Source organism: Malurus melanocephalus, unplaced genomic scaffold, assembly GCF_030028575.1.
Source record: "Malurus melanocephalus ecotype Western Australia unplaced genomic scaffold, MMel_1.1 scaffold_11, whole genome shotgun sequence".
In the NCBI taxonomy this organism is placed as follows: Eukaryota; Metazoa; Chordata; class Aves; order Passeriformes; family Maluridae; genus Malurus; species Malurus melanocephalus.
Window position 1 is genome coordinate 4,226,101 of NW_026623243.1, and position 15,740 is coordinate 4,241,840.

Sequence of the window (15,740 nt, forward strand, 5' to 3'; positions counted from 1 at the left end):
GAACCAGCCTCTTGGTTGCCTCTCTGCCCACAAGAAAGGGGAAGAAAGGTGAAATAATGCAGATTCTTTTCATTTGAAAGAAGATGAGCGGAGTCATAAGTGCCTGTAAAGTAGAAAAGATGCCCAGTATTTGAGATGCTGTGGGCTATCTTCTTGAACTAGGTTCTTTTCACATATTTGCTTAGTCCCTGATTCTGCCTTACTGGCAGTGCTCTGAACAGAATTTTAGGGAAAGAGCCGTATGCAGAGGATGGACATCGGCAATTTATTTTGAGATGACCACTGCACTGTGGACACAGCCTCTGCTAAAGGCTCAGCCTGACTAATGAGTGTCAGGAACAGAAATGACTCTTCCTCCAGAAAATGGGGCACCTCTGTTATATGAGGGACACCTGCCTTTCAGCTCATTGTGCAGATTTCTGTACCTAGGTGAATTCAGGCAGGCATCAGCTGCTCCTCCCTCCGTGCACCTTGTTATCAGGATGATGGAGGGACTGTAGCCTTGAACCCATTCTCCTCTTGTTTTTTCAGGCGGGGTCTTTGGAGCAGGGACTGTGGACCATGTCTGTCCAATGAAATCTTTCCCCAGCATCTTCTGCAGAGCATTCTGTTTTCTTCTATCTCCCATATCAATGACTGCATGGATCATACCAGACATTTCCAAGTCAATGGTATCTTTGTCTGCCTTTAGAAACTTAGCTTGCTAAGGCATACTTTATTTTATCACCTTATTGAATATYCAGCAAACAGATCACTTATGAAAATGCAAACAAGATGTTGCTCAAATGCAATTGTTAATGTTAACAAATACCAACAGAAAAAAGACATAATTTCAAAGCATCTTCTCTGACTTCTGTCAAGATTCAGTAGGTTAAGCCTTTTGTTGCATTTTGTAAGCAAGTGCAGTCTGTATAGCTCAAGAAGGTCATAACAAGTATGGWAGACAAAGCAGATTGCACATAATGCAATTTCACTATTTGTTCTCCATAGCTCATGCTTTCACCATTTATAAGCCCAGAACAATAACCTTGACTCCTTAAGAGCAGCATTAAACGGTGCAGTAAGCTGTACTGTAGCAAATACTAGAGATGTTTCTGTTCCCACTGACTGTGAGACCTCACATTTACTGTGGTTACTGATACATTCCTTCCCTTCTTCCCATGAGATAATCCATTTGATGTTTTGAAGTGTATATTTACTACATCATTTCTATGCCTTCAATCAAGTGGATTTTTATTTTTACTCTCTGTCACAATAAAAACAAGTGTGAAAATGAAGAGGTAGTAAATTATAACTATTATGTGACTTTGGTAGTTTTCGTCATTGTCACTTGGTMTATTCTGCAATAGGAGATATTTTATCCTCCCATAAATATTCAAACAATTATTTTGGATACTAAACAAGGAATAAAAAAAAAWTKSMAWTTTTTTGTTAGTTTGTTTTGTTTTTGTTGGGAGAAATGAATGGTGAATAAATACATGAAGAATAGTTCCTGGAAACTGCAGGAGAAATCCTTTTATGCAAAACCTACCCAATAATTGCAGTTCAAGATGTCTTGCAGGACTATTTTTGGAATAGGTTTAAAAGATTGTTAAGGAGCCCATACCTTTGAGTATGTTTGCAGTATATTTATATGCTGCAGAATATGGTATCTATTAAACAGCTCTAATAGCAATTTTCTTTGTAGTAGTCCCGCTATGATGTTAGACACACTAAGAAAGAATAAATTCTTTATAACCTGAGTTCATAATTGTTATTCTTCTTTTACAATCCTCTGTCTTTTTTCTAAAACAAAATTCTGAGTCTTCACCTTGTAGTTCAGAATATGATCACATGTACAGTTCACATCCTTCCTGAGCTAAAATCTCAGGTACATTTTTAAATAAAMGATTTGTCATAATCTTTTGGGATGACTGCCTTTCAGATCTTCAAGAAGTCCATAAACTGAAGTTGGATGGATAGCTTGTCAGTGTAGAAATAATCTGTATCAAGAAAGTATGGTAGAATAATGATAAAAAAAATATTAGTTTTAATTCATGCATGAAAGTGACCTGATGGTTCATAAAAGATGAGCTATGATTARACTAATTTTCTTTCAAGTAGATTGAAAATGAGACCTTATAAATGTCTAGTTAATAAATTCATGCAAAAATTATTAACCTTATTAATTGCTCAAATGGGATAGATAATTCTAATTAAAAGTCTTCAAATATGTTACAGGAAAAAAATAATATCATACCTTATAAAAACAATATTCTTTTACAGAGTTATTTCTTAACATTTCAGAGTTCCTAAAAGCATAGTAATTGTACTTTTTCCTTCCCATTTATATATGCAGATAAAAGGCTACACTTTGTTTCAATTATACTGTCATGTGTGAGTCTAACAAAGAGTGAGATTGCAGACTTTCCTAATCCAGATCTGAGATGGACACTTCTTGCTATTAAAGGAAAAAATCATACATTTTAATCTTTTYCACTTTTTTATAATTTATGTTTCACTCTTCAAGGAATTCAGTGTTTTGAAACAAAAAAGACAGTTTTTGATATGAGATTGCACTTCAAGGAAAGGGTAACTTAACACTTTTGGCAACAAGTGGTGCTCCGTGTGCCCATCCTACCAAGACCAATTACAGAAAAAGTCTAAAAAGGCTTTAATTAGGTATGGTGTGATAGGTGCTCACTCCCTGGTTCTTCCATATGACAAGATCAACACTGAAGGGTGATTTTTATGTTATTAATTATATATTGGGAACCTAATAAACACAAGCTGAACTGTATTTACAATACCATCTGAGAAAATATTATTGTCACTGTATTGGTAAATAAGGTTGTGATAGGCTGATTAAATTCATGCAGCAAATCACTGAAAAACAACTGCTAAGAAAATTAATGTTATTTCAGAGGCAGTCAATTGCCCAAATATATGCTTATACTTCCTTTCTATAATTTATAAAATCCTTCCACTCTACTGGCTGGAATTTAATGCTGAAAAATGAGGAAAGGCTGAAATAACTGAGTTTGTTTGTCCTTGTGAAGAGAAGGCTTAGGAAAGTTCCAGTATTTAAATGGTATCTGCAAAGAAATGTAGACTCTCCTTTTACAAGGAGTAACATGGCAATGACCTGGAGTAAAGGAGTACAAATCATTCTTGGTGAGATTTCCTCTAGGCACAAGAGAAAAATTTTTCCCAGTGAGTGGAATCAGCATTTGGATCAATGTCCCCCGAGAAGTGGTGGATTCCCCAGCCAGGCCACTTTTAAAATTCAGCTGGACAAGGTGCTGAACCATTTTCTTTAGATCATAATTTTGCCAAGAACAGTTGGACCAGATAATATTTGAGGTCTCTTCCAACCTGTTCTTTTTTGATTCTATGATTGAAAGCCAAAAAGAAAAAGAAGAAATGGAAATGAAAAGTTTGTAGACTCTAGTTATAATTGAAACACTGAGATGCTGGTGGCTTTTGGCCATTCTACCATCTTGGTAACTGATCTACCTGCAAATTAATCATGCTAATAAATGTTCTTGCTCTTGCAGTTTTTAAATTTTTTTTTTTTTTTTTTAAATTGAATATAATCCAGCATTGACGGATATTATGAAAGAGATCTGAACATCACAGAAGGTTTCTTTTTTTCTCTGATAAGCTTCTTAATAAAGTTCCTGATTGCATTTCTTTTATTCAAAGTAGGTAGTGCTTCTTTCATAAGGTAGGATAATGCTTTTATCATGATGGGTTTAGGTGTAAGGTACTATTCAACATAACGATATCACTGCTTTGCAATTCTTAAACTGTATAGAAAATCTGTATTGTTCTGTTGTAAGTCAAACTTAAAATATTCAGAAATCATGCAAAATCAAGAGTAAAAAGAGAACATTTTGTGGCTCCGATTCCATCATTGACGGCTTTACACCGGTAAATAGAGAAGGTCCTCACAWGCGTGGGTCTCCTTTGAATATAAACAAGTCATTCTCAATTTTGGAAAAAGTAACTGCTCTTCTCCTGCTGTTTTCCTCTCAATATCTTTATTCAGATAAATTGTGATGAGTTTAATGCCAGAGTCATAAGTGAAAGAAAAAGAATACCAGACATGTAACTGTCTAGAGCAGTCATGGCAGTCATTTGTGTGAATTATCCGTGCCACTGATGGTGCACCACACTGCCTGTTGCTACTGAACTGGAAACAAAACCAATTGTGTACAATATGTATATTAATATGTACAGTGTGAAGAGAAAGCAGATGGCAGGGACACATAAAACTTTAATGTTCTCCAATCTGTTTACTTATTTTAATAAGCTATTGTAATCATCACCCACTGTGTGCTTTGCTTACATGGGGCAGTGCTGGTGTGATCAAGCAGAAGAAAATCCAAAGAAATATGTCAGATCCAAAACCTGGTAATTAGAATCAGAAAGCTACTGAGTGCTACAAAGGATTAACACAGACCAGAAGACACCATGAAGTGTTAGCATTCACTCAGGACTATGTTCACTCACAACACAACTGAGGTGAAATCTGCCAGCACAGGTTTAGCAGGTGACACATATGGACAGATCTRTATTAGCACTGGCCTCTATGGCTCACATTACTACACCCCTCGAAGTRCTAACACAAGCTTCTTTTCTAGATGTAGAATTATTTTTCTTCACTTCTTTTTTCCTTCATAATGCACTTAGAGGTTTCTAGCAAAACCTGCAAGATGTAGTCCTCAATATGATTTCTATGGTTAAAATGTGACTTGGATGGAGCAAGTGGGGTTTTGGGGGGTTCTTTTTGATGTACACAAAATTGAATGGAAATTCATAATTCAGATGAAAGTGTATGTCTTCCAGTACTGAAGGTTAAAGAACCATGCTAAAAATTAAGCCCTTCTGAGATTTTAAAKATTCTTTTTTGTACAAACTTTTAAAATCTTTTAAAGATTCACTTTAGAAGTGGGTTTGAAAAATGTCTTACCCTGGATACAATCATGATGAATGGGATAGAGGAAATCTTCAAATAGATTATAGGGCATAACAAGTGTATATGATATTGTAAATGGCACATTTATTTTAGATTTATGTGCTTTGCTGTCAGTTGTTTGTTATGATGTGGTAAGGGTTTCTGCTGTTTGAGGTTTGATGTAGAAGGTGTCGTCCAAAAAACCAAGATATACTGGTGGTGGGAAAGACAATTACTGCTCACCAAATAATAATGTTTTCATGACATTTTTTWAAAAAGCAGGGAGAATGATGGAGATTAGTTGTTAATATTTTAAAATGCAGCACAGAAAATTATTTTTTATGCTAAATATTGTTTACAAACTGAATATTTGACAAAACCAGAAATATATAGAAAGAATTCTCTCTGAGAGGAAGAAAGTGGTGTAAAGGAAAAAAAATTGGTGTTAATTGGAGTTGCTCAGGGCCCCACAAATTCACTTCGTCGTCCAAAGTAAATAGAAGCTCCTTTTTTCTCTTCACTAAGGGGAAGGAAATGTTTCTGCTAGGGACTTTGACCCAGATTTTGTCATTCTTGAGTTAGGGAAATCCTAGTCTATAATTAAAAGTGAAGTAGCTAATAAATTATGAAGGAAATAATCTCGCTATGGAAACAATCACCTGCGAAATGACTGCTGAGCTGCAAGCCACTGTTCTGTGGGCTGCAAAATTATCTGATGGGAATGAGGATATGCATCCGGGGAAGGACCCAATGACAAAACTAATCTTCGAAAGTCATTCTGGGAGGGATATTCCAATTTTCCTCCTACACAGATTCTTTCAGGAACATTGTGTTGTTATTTCCTCCTCTGTAAAGTGGGTAAAATGACAATTACTCTTGAGAAGTAATTCCAGTTAGTAATAATGTTGACAATAGCTTCATGGTGCCTGTCTAATGCAGATATTTTTAAAAGAAATTAATACTAATCATTGAATTTAGTTGAACAAAGACCTAAATGCCGTGGGGTAACAAACAAGTCAGTGATGTGGCTGGATCACAGCTCTTGATGTGATGTTGTGACCCAAGCTGAAGCACAGCTCTTCCCAGCAGAAACTCCCAGCAGCAAAACAAGTGTAAATAGAATATTTTTAATTAATTTCCTTTGTCTGCCTCTATTCATTATCTAGAATGGGTCCCCTCACCTAAAAGGCATCAAAGTGCTCCTCTTCCCCAAAAAATTGTAGGGTTTAGAAACGGAATTATGACAATGGCACACTGGGGATATAACAGTCCTGTACCTCCTATTATTTATCTACCTTTTTTTTTTTTTTTTTTTTTTTTTTTTTTTTTTTTTTTTTTTTTTTTTTTTTTTTTTTTTTTTTTTTTTTTTTTTTTTATAGGATTCCATGGAGGGAAGAGATTAGCACCTGCAGGATGTGAAAGTATCTTGTCCTCAGATGACCAATGCTGAAAAGCCAGGTGAAAATGCCAGCTGCAAAGCCAAAAAGTTTTTCAAACATCATTTCAACAAGTGGATTTACTCTCCCATTTAGATACAAGTCCTATAAATAAGCTATTTCACTTTTCTGTAATTATAATTATTATCTACATATTCTTTTATGTTTAAAATATAGCTCATCTCATTAATACCTACATTTATGGCAAATTGTATTTGAAAAGCTTCTTGTTTACCATTATATTGAAAGCTTACTGTGGATTCAACAATGTGTACCTGAGTGRCAGGTTGGCTGAGGTAACTGCTGGGGCTTCTATCTTAGCAAAGGCAGTTGAGGAATGAACCAGAGGACTTGAAAGCCAAGCCCAACCTGAGCATTTAGCTCAGCTCACGCATGCCATGAGATGCACAGATGGGCAGAACCTTCTCAGATAAACTTCAGCAAATGTGACAGAGTAGAAAAAATACCAACCTGTCCAGTGTCAGCTGAATGGTGGCAGGTTTCACACAGTCCACTACAAAGCATGCATAAGCCTTACAAACCTCTCAGTCAAACTGAAGGAAGAAAATCTTAATATTTGGGTTAGACCAATTGACCTTTCCTGACACTAAACAAACCAAACAAGCCTTGGGAAGTGACTGAAGAGCATCAGTTTGTTTACATGAAGATTCCTTGAAAATAAAAATTCATTCTATCCTTGCCTGACTACTTAMTTACCAGGCTGCATGTGTTTTCTTCTGTCAAGTTTATATGTTTAGAAATTTTTGAAAGGTTGAATCACAAAGCATTTTAATCATATACACTTAAATAAAAACTTAATGCTGACCTGCCATGACAATCAGGCACAGTTTAAAATCAACTCACAGGAAGACAAAGTTATGTTTAGTTTGGGGAGTTTTTACATCTACTTTATGTAAACTAACAAAGCTGTTAGAAGCAAATGGAAATGACCTGAGAGAAAAGTAAGAGGTTATATCAGGCAAAGCAGATTTCTTGTTTTTCCTTTCTATTTTAGTCAAGAGATACAAATTTAACCATTTAAATACAAGTCTGTTGACATAGATGTAATTATACCAGACTTAGTTGCATAGAGGGTTTAACTTAAGACAGACAGAAAAAAAAATCTGCTTTTCTTTGATTTTATTCTTGCAGTTTGACCTGGATCTCTGTCTTGCTGTGAACCACATGACARAAAGTAAGATRTTTAAWTTTKTTTTAATACTATATCTTGGCAGATCCAGAAACAGAATACATTTAGAAATAGAAATATTGGAATTATGAGTTCACATAGGTCCCACATAGAGTACAGCATTGCTGTATTCCAAAGAGGAAAAATCCAAGATGTAAAACAATGACATGGAAARACTTATAAAGCATTCAAGTACCATGTGTCACAGTCTGTTTTGGGAAAAAAAAAAAGTCTGAAAACTGAAGAAAGTAAGTAATTACACAGGCATTTAATAAGAAATCTAATCAGCACTGATACATACAAATGAAGTACATGATGCAGAATTTAAAGTGGTAAAAGTAGGTGCATAAACCAATATGCTTTTACAATATTAAGCAGGTATATGATGGATTTATGTGGAGCTGCAGCACACACCCTTTGATTCATTCAGCCCTGTGATGTCAATTTTATGGTACAGATGGAAGAGAGATCACAAATAAACCTATCCCCATATCCCAGCCTTCATTTTCTATTTAACACTGAATTGAAATTCAAATGTTAAAAAGTACAGAACAAGCAAAGGAGAAGTGAGCTCAGCTTTTGTGCAAAATGAGACTGGAAGAAAAGACAGGGACTGGAACTTTAATACCCTATTCATCTATCAACTTTTGTTTACACATAATACACAAATATACAGAAACTCACKATCAACACATGAAAAACCCAGTGTTACATTGCATTATTAAAMCAGAAAAAAAATGCATCTGAAGGCAAAGAAATGCTGGAAGGGGATTACCTGGGAGCTATCAATTGAAACGACTTTTGTGAAGGTTTCTGATTTGTACAAATTATGATGTAATTTTAATTAAATTATTTCTTTTTTTCAGGGGACTTCTGTTTCATTCACAGTGCAGAGTGGATGATGCTTGCTTAATGAGCAGCTGCTCAATACTGGTTTTGTTTCATTGTTCAGCTTGTGTGGTCCCATTTGTTATTTACTAGACACTAACAATCCAGATCCCTAGTGAGGACTATTAATTTCCTTACAGACTTTTCTTTTCTGATTTCACTGTCATGTAGGAATACACCACATAAGCCTTGTCAGCCCCCTGTGATACCCAGGGTGATGTCATTCCCATCAGAGATGGGGATTTGATAGTGAAGGGATTCAAGTCCAACATTTCTGTTGCATGGCCAGCTTAAGACAACTGTGAATTCTTTATTTGTAGACTAAATTCAGCTTTGTATGTTAGCTCTGTCTATTCAAGTATGTCTCATGCCAACTTTTACTGTAACTGAGGACCCCAAATGGCTGGCCTCAGTTTGGWTTAACTAACTTGAAAATCATCAACCAGCAACTTTTTGAGGTGATAGTAAATGCATTTCTCTGGGACAGTATTCAGCTGCTATAAATATGAGACAGCTTTCTTTTCCTAACAATTCCTAATAATTTGCCCTCTGCCTAATGGCTKTAGGACCTTCATGGTGAACAGCTTCCATTGCTTCTGTGGTGTGTGATGATTAAAATACTGAGCTGTGTCATGGRCAGTTAACATCATGTATATTCACATTGCAGAGGATAAATTCATGGCATCAGTGATCTTAATTCTGATGTGCTGCTGTCTATCTCTTCAGTTTTATAACCCTCATAATATTCCTTTGCCACATCTTTTATATATGGCTAAAAAGACAGCATTCTTAAAGCAGAGCCCTCCTGACTCCTTATCATAATTCTTCTGTGCATTACAGTAAATCTGTGATGCTTTAGGGTTAACAGATAATATARGGTCTCATCTTTTTTGTGGTCTCTCCGTTCCCAGTCTGAGCCTCCTTGCCCGGCTGTCAGAGTGAGACAGAGTAAACAATAACCCATAGTGGACTTGGTAAGAACCATCACAATTAGTGCTTCTGCCTTGTTGGTTTTTGCTCTTCCTTGCTCCCCTGCTGTGCTGTGCTGATCTCCACTTCTCTGCAGGGAGGTCTCTCTCTGCTGGCCCTGGAAGGTTGCTCAGAAAGTTGTGCCAGTTTATGCTGKGCAGTTCCTTGTGGCTACTGGTCCCTCATGCTATCTGCCAAGGTCTCTGGGCAATTCCCAGCAGATATCACATTTCTAGAATTCTGCCTGACTTGCAAGATTATTTTTTCAGTCAGGTTCCTTGCCTTTCCTTTTCAGGTCTCCTTTTATTTTCTGAGGCAGCTTCTCAGGAATCCTCCTTTTTGGCATTCATCATCTTCTCTCAGGGATTCATTTTTTCCTCCTAAAATATGTTTGCACTGAAGCACTATGTGATATTCTCCTTAAATGGTGATTCCATCTTWTATCTTTTTATTATTTTCAGAATTCAGGAGGTACCTCTCTTGTTTAGCCTAGGTGTTACCATAATTTACAAGCAGCTGGTAGTAGTGGCATCCAGGAGGTAGCAGATTTCTACTTGAGCATTCAGAAGTTCAGCCAGGCATTCACCCCCACTCACAGATGTACTCAATTATATTGGCACCTGTTGGCATTCAAAATTTAAGCCATTTTTGCCTAAAATACTAACTTTATTCCTTTCTCCAATTTCTGGTGCTCTCAAGCTCCTTTTTTTTTCAGGCTTGATGCTCAAATAAGTTTACTTTCTGTTTCTCATTCTCCAAAGACAGACTGCTGGAAAAAGACAACTTYAGTCTGGAATTTCTAGGGTCAGTCACCATGGAGAAGGTCTGTCCTAAAATGAATTGTTCTTATTACGTGGCATATTTGAAACCAGTTCATTCTGAAAACTGTGAGAAACTTGTCCAATACTCGGTGATACTGAAGTGAGAGAGATGATTTTCTKAAACCTAAAAGTTTTTTTCCTGGCACTTATGGACCACAGTTTTTCACATGATTTTAATTTGCCTTTTGCAGGTGATGTCAAGTCACATTTCCAAACTAAAAGACATTTCTTTCCTTTTCTGTGACCCTTCCTTCTAACAGTAAAGACCATTTGCTACTTTCGGGGTTGTTGGATTAACCCTCCTCCTATACATTGGCCAATATAAATGTTTTCCTTCATTTCTTTAAATATTTCAATCAAACGCTGTGGTGATGAGAGTGATAATGGCAATTAAATGTCCCTTTTGTCTTCAATKCCAGTCTAACTTTCAAGATGTCAGGCACTAATTTCATACTGAAAAAATATTAATATCATCCTTTCAGCTGCCTAGAACATGTTCCCATTATTATTTTAGAGTGTAGATTGTATGTGCTATGCTAGGGATGAAACATTTTGCCTAAAGAAGGTGAACTCAGTCACAGATTTTTTAGAGATTTCTAGAAGTAAGACTTGGCTAGGTCGTTGTTTCAGTTCAGTTCAGTTCTGTAACTCAACAATAGTGTAAGATATTTCTATTTTCTTTCTAAATTACACTATGGTACCATTTTTTGGAAGGAGAGCAGGTCGGTATGCTTATGAGCCTATATATAATTATCAGAATATCTTTTGTACTGCATTCTTCACTTATTCTAAAAAGTTTATTTGAATGTCCAGCCATTATCTGGCTCCGGAATACCCCACTACAAGTAAAAGAAATTGTTCATTTTATGGAGCTGGRAGGGAGTTTGAACCATGAGTACATTCTAGTTCAATTGCATGCTCAGTGTTTTCAGAGGGGTGGCCAAGGACTTTATTTCATAACATCGTAAGAACAAAAATGTATGATTGATATCAGTACAATGTCTCAATATGCACCACAGTTTCAAAACAGAAATTTGGGCCTCGTTACAAGGAAGTAAAAATTGATCCCTAGCATGATTCAATATTGAATTCTGATATGCTAACATGTTGTTGTGGTTTGACCCTGGCTGGATGCCAGGYACCCACAGAAGCCTCTCGTTCACTCTTCTGTTGTGGCTGGACAGAGGAGAGAAAATCTAACAAKAGAGTACATGAGCTGAAATAAGGACCAGGAGAGAGATCATTCACTAAATACCATCAAGGGTAAAACAGGCTCACCTTAGAGATATGAATTTGTTACTARCAAAATCAGAGGCAAGATAATGAGAAGTAAAAAAAGCCCTTAATTGTATCAGGGAACAGTACTGGGGTTGAGCATGAATTGCATACTAGTAACAATTCAAAACCTTACTACAGAATTTTGGATTAGTTAATTTCAGGTCTATTTTCATAAAAAGATTGGAACTGCATTGCTTTTGTGGAATCTAAGTCTGAATTAACCATTTTGTAGACTCCTCCGCTAGTTCTTAGCCCAGCTGCCATTATATATGTCTTCTTTCTTTTCCCGAAGGTAGATCCTTTTCTAGAAAAGATCTGGTTGGTTTTGGGAATTGTTTTAMTTTATTTTGAATTTGGTAGTTCACTGTCAAATCCACAATCACATATTCAGAACCCTAACTCCTTTCACATGATGCACCAAGAAGGATTTTATTTTTAGAGGAAAAAAAAAGCAAAAACACCTGGAGACAGAGGTGTCTTTTGTTCCACAATCCAYGGATTGAAATTCATACCAAATCTGAGAGTAAATATATGAATCTGTTGCAGAGACTACCTGCAAAGAATGTAATAAGAGATCAAAGGTACAATGACATTGTCCTAGAAAACTTCAGGGTTCAAGAACTTTCTGAGACATATATCTTTGTGTTTAATAGTCTTTAACAGAATCTGTTTTCTTGACTCTATACTCAACAGAATTGTTGTTCATAGAAGGATTTAAAATTTCACCACAAAACAGTGTCTTAACAGGAAGGCTTAKGGTGCTTAGTTTTTCTCGGAAGGGCTGTTTATACATTTTAAAATAATTTTCCATTTGATGAAGCAAAGGAGAATCCCAGGAGGATTTGGATGCCCTTCACCTATGTGAAAACTCAATCACCCTCTCTTCTGCTCTCCAGAACCTCTAATAATTTCCTTCAGAGTAACTTGATAGAAAGAACAGGAAACGCTTGCTCTAGGTATAACAGTGCTATATGATGGTGCAATTATGAGGTTCTTGATTTGAACCTATCACCCTATGGGCTTTGAATCTCTGTCTTTAACAGTGTGAATTAGTATTTTGACAAGTGTGTATCTGTAACTACATGTGTGTATATATAAATATATATATATATATTTATATATATATATATATGTAAAACATAGTTACATTATAATCTCAGATATCTATCAATTTGAATATGATCAAGCAACCTTACTAAATATTTTTATAAATTATTTTTCTTACCATATTTCCAAGGTCAAACACAGGCCAGTTTCTCACTTTTTCATAATATGTCTCAGTTTCATATCCAGTCATTTATCAGTACACAAGTTAGATCCAAACTGACAGTTCTGGCAGTTGTCTAAGACAGAGACTGAGATAGAGCCAGTAGCAACAAACTGAGTGGTTTCAACTATTGCTTTTGAGTGTTTTTTAAATCATTATACAAATTTATCAAGGTGGAGTGGAGAGCACTCAGTCCACGCAAAATAAATTCAGTAATGATAATTTTAAATTCAGTATTGTTAATATTCTAATACACTGTTGGCATTCTAATATATGTTATCATACATTGAAATTAAGTGTGTTTAAAATGATGGTATAATTTCCTCCATTCAAAAATAAGAGTATATCTTCTGATATACTATAGATGTTGCAAGCCCTTGAGCCTTTCATTGCCTTCAAACCTGGTTACAAAGAAAATAAACTTTCTAGGAAATCAAAGCATTGGTAAAGTGTTAATCTATTTTAAGCCTCAGGATATTTGAAAAATCACTATGTGTCTACAGAGTTAAAATTAAACTGGAACAGTACTGAAAAGCCCATTTTGTACACTGTCGGCAAAAACAGTAGAAAACACAACGGTGCATATTTGCTATAAAGCATAATAATGTGCTGTTTTCTTACTTTCAGCCCAATTTTTCATTAATGAAACATGCTTATTTTGTCAGCAGGAAATTATTCATCTTTTTATGAATAATAGATGTAGGAAAAAACTGTGGTAATTAGAAATTGCAAATACAAATTTGACAGATACACATGCACAGAAGCATATGTGCATACACATGTGGAGAAATGTTCAGGTGCCATATTACTGTGAGAACTCTTGCATCATTAAAGGATCCTGTTRATGTCAACATACAGATAATTTTCTTGATGAAATAGCATTACTTAGGGGAAAAAGCAATAATTACCAGGGAATAGACCTATGTTGAAGCATCAGTCACCGAACTAAACAAAGTAAGTCATCCTATTTTTTACCACATCTGAAACCCGATTATTATTTTTTAATAAAGCCTACATGTGGCAAACTGGRGATGGACAAGCTCAGCTCAGATTAATGCTGCACTAAAACTTGTCAAATTGTGCATTACATCTTGTCATGACACAGGAAGGGCAATGAGTGCAGAACCAGGAAAGAAAACAGTTTCATGTTTTTTTTTCCTTTTAAACTCTTCAAGCACTATGCCTTGTTGTTACCAGAAGGTGTTTCTGTGTTTTTTATGTCAGATTGGACATGCATAGGCTCCATCTCTCTCTTGCACAATTGTTGAGGCTTTGCTACGACAGTAACAAATCTCCCCATGTTAAAGACTTGGAATTTGGAAGCATTTTCATTGATTGTAATGATTTTAGAATGTCAAATTGAAGAAATTTGATGCAAAAACTAATAAAAATCAACAGCGCAAGGAATAAGTACTCCATTGACCACTAAAAGAGATATAATTTGGCTTGTCTTAAATTGTTAACTGAAGACTATTGCAGATATCCAAACTGGGCCACTAAAATACATGTTCGCACTATGATTTTTCAGAGATTAAAAATACCCAAAACTTCTCTAAATACATATTTCTTATCTGTCTTCAGACTATTCTTAGGCAAAGCTAAAAAAAATTCCATTTGTTACTGTGTTTCTATCACCATCTATTAATTTATAACATGTTCTTTCACCAAGGAACACAAACATGAAATATTTAATTTCATTCTCTAAAAGATACATGTAAAAAAAGTAAAAAAAATCTACAAATCAATATCATATTTGTCTTAGTCTCTGAAAAAAAAACCTTTGTTAGTGCCTGGAAAGAAATTACGTCTGAAATACAATGGGTATCTCTGATTCCATCGTTATATTCTAAACAAATGTTGTATTTTTTGTAAGTTGGAGGAACTTCAAAAGTTTGGGAGATTTAGGTCAGTTGAATACTTAAATAGGAATGTTTTTCCCTGAATTTAATCAAAATGTTTTGATCTGTAAAACTAGGTTGAACTATCACAAAAACTGCTTATGGGGGAATTTATGATGCTTCTATTTCTGTTTAGCTGGAAAAGTTACTATAACAGGCACAGAGAGCAARTATAGAATTTCTGTCTTGGTGGAAGAGAGGAGATAGAAAACTGTCATGCCTGCTAATAGTTTAATTTCTTTTTCTGTCTGTGTGTCTTTTCCATTAAAATTACTTTCCTCTTTAGTTGTAGCATAAGATCTTTCGCTAAAGCCACACATCCTCAAGGATAAAACAGTTACCTTGTCATAGAAATCTCTGTGTATGATCCCATACAGCTGTGTAGAGGATAAAGGCATAGGGAATACTGTATTGATGGACCACATCCAGGAAACGATGATGCTAATTGTCATGACAGATATCAAAGTAAATACTAACTTTTAACAGAATCGTGTAAGGGAGTTTCCTGCAAGAACAGGTGAGCTAGAAAGCCTTATCCTTATTTTACCCTAGTATAACACTAATCCTTTCTCCCATCTGGTGAAAAAGGCTAAATATCCTTTAGATACCTTCAGAAGGTAGCAAGTTTCCTATAAGTCATTTTCTCTGCTGCAAAAACCGTAATCCTAGAAAATAATTTAAATGAGATTATTTATCAGAGAGGCCTCTGATTATGGGRGAAAAGTAGAGCAGCTGTCAATTGTGGAAAAACTATGCATTTTGCAAATCACATTTTCATATGATCACATGGATCAGAAGGTGGTTGATCTGGATAGAATGCTTTAAGTTAGGATTGCAGTGATTTTCCGGAAATAATGATAATAATATTATCTCCATTATACAGCACTATTCACGTCAAGTTATTTCAGACAGTTTTATAGCTAAATGTACACAGCACGACTGAAATGCGATTACCAGTGAGGTGGAAACCTTGGCCATTCAAAATGTAACACAACAGTGGAAACTCAGAATGTTTCAGCTGAAGGGTTTTGCAGAGTTATGGCAAAAAAAAAAAA